The sequence below is a fragment of the Octopus bimaculoides genome, chromosome 13, assembly GCF_046866305.1.
Source record: "Octopus bimaculoides isolate indiv1 chromosome 13, ASM4686630v1, whole genome shotgun sequence".
Taxonomy (NCBI): Eukaryota; Metazoa; Mollusca; class Cephalopoda; order Octopoda; family Octopodidae; genus Octopus; species Octopus bimaculoides.
In genome coordinates this window covers 21,485,105-21,487,410 of record NC_142940.1, presented here as the reverse complement: position 1 = coordinate 21,487,410, position 2,306 = coordinate 21,485,105, and the positions used below count along the sequence as shown (strand labels likewise).

The 2,306-nt window shown below is 35.6% G+C and overlaps 1 long non-coding RNA gene across 1 annotated transcript; it reads left to right on the top strand.

Annotated features, from left to right (window-relative positions):
- Nucleotides 1-525: 525 nt before the first annotated feature.
- LOC149132830 (uncharacterized) lies at nt 526-1,217 on the top strand. The gene is made up of 2 exons (XR_016244107.1): nt 526-783; nt 913-1,217. It is a non-coding gene; the product is annotated as an uncharacterized LOC149132830 (long non-coding RNA).
- Nucleotides 1,218-2,306: the final 1,089 nt, after the last annotated feature.

Below are 2,306 nucleotides of genomic sequence, written 5' to 3'. Positions count from 1 at the left end.
TATAATTATTTTTGTGTTGTTTACAGATTTTACCTATCCTGACTTTGACCAATATGAACGTACTTCCTTTGAAGGTGAATATTAATAATTTACGACCTAATTGATTTCTAGTTGACATTGTAAATTGTGTTATGTGTTTATTTATCTCTTATACTTTTGTGATTCTCTGCGACAGTCTGTTTTTTTTTTATTACCTTTTGTCTATTTGCATTTCCAGATTCATCATCCACATACACCGATCCTTGGGCTGACCTGGTTGACGAACCATCATATTTTGGTAAGTTTCAAATTAATGTAGTTTCTAGTGTTCACTGAATAGTATAACGTGTTACGACTGATTCTCATATATGTGCCAATCTACCTACCCACCTACCTACCTATCCACCTACCTACCTACATACATACCTACCTACCTACCTACCTACCTACATAACTTTCTACTTACCTTGGTATATATATATATATATATATATATATATATATACTGGTAAATAAATCTTAACAATATGTAGATACATACGTATGTGTAATTCTCAAAATGTATTTCCATGTTTCATTTTATGTATAATATGAAGAGATATTTGTATCAAATAATATATTGATGTTTGCTTTTGTCACCGTATAGATGATGGTAACCAGAAGGAAGAGGACCCACCTCGTATTCCAATTATTGTCACCGACATTTACATGCAAGGCAGTTCCAGGATGCATCAGGTCGCACAGATCATCGTTTATTCCGTAAATGGTCATGTGAACATGTCTGTAAACCTGGGGCTACATTAGGTAAGTCATGATTGCATGTTTTGCAGTGTTAAAATACCACAATATAATATTTGATCTGATGTGATCTATTCATCGATTAGTTAAATATGCATACATGTTTGGTATAATTTTTATCTTCATTCTTTACAGATATGCCATACACTTTCACCGACGTGATATTTGAATAGAGATGCTGCCATAACTATACAACACAAAGGACTTGTCCTACGTTCTAACGAACCTGAAAATCCAGCAGCATAGATGAACAGCTAAACGAAAGAACACTATCAGAGTTATCCGGCCCAGGCTGCCAAATATGAAGAACAGCCTGTCCCTTTTTGTTAAAGTTAAAACAATTTTCACAAATAATAAAAAGGGGGAATGCAACTCTCATGGAGAGATGACCGAATGATTGAAAAGTTCTGTACATATTTTTAATAAAAGATTAAACATCATTTTCTTTTTTATATTCATTAATATTGGTTTCAAATGATGACAAGAGGCCAGTAGTTTTGGGAGACGAATTAATTCGATTATATCGATCCAGTGCTTAACTGGTACTTGTTTTATCCTCCCTGAAAGGTTGACAATCAGAGACAAATTTGACGGAAACTAAACTCAGAATGTAAACTGGGACGAAATGCCGCTGAGCATTTTCGCCGGGGTGCAAATGTTAGTAGCGGGAAACGGGTATTCGAAAGGATTACCATAGTTTCTGCATTATCGTACGTTTCGTGAAGTTGCTTGGGAGTACACACACACGCACACACACACACACACACACGCACGCACACACGAGCACACACACACGAGCACACGCACACAGACACACATACAGACACACATACATCTATGCAAACAATATATTCATAAGCATATATATATATATATATATATATATATATATGTACATATGTGTAAATGCACGTCTGTCGATCTATCTACTCTCTCTTTCTCTCTCTCTCTCTCTCTCTCTCTCTCTCTCTCACACTCTCACTCTCTCTCTCTCTCTCCTCTCTATATATATATTCATATATATATATATATATATATATATATATATATATATATATATATATATATACAAAGACATATGCATATATACATAAACATACGCACAAACACACATGTATGTATCGGTAGATAGATAGATAGATACATGCATGCATACACACATACATACATACATACATACATACATACATACATACATACATACATACATACATACATCATTAATGTATGCTTCGTTTCGGCAAAGCATGTCCCACTGCTTCTCCTTCAAACTTGTATTGATCTGATGGGAGAAGTGTCACGAAAAATGAAGTTTTCAGTATGCCGGATCTGTACGGAGTTACCTACTCTTACTTAAGCATCTAAGGAGCTGAGTTCCTTCATCTGCCCTGGGAACGCTGGGATATCCTTCATCCGGATAATAGGTCTCAGAATGATGCTACTACTTCGGATCAGGGAAAGTACAGGAAGAATAGTGGCTCAGACTTTATCCATACTCCTCAACGGTATGATGCTGGCTTTCGTGGTGG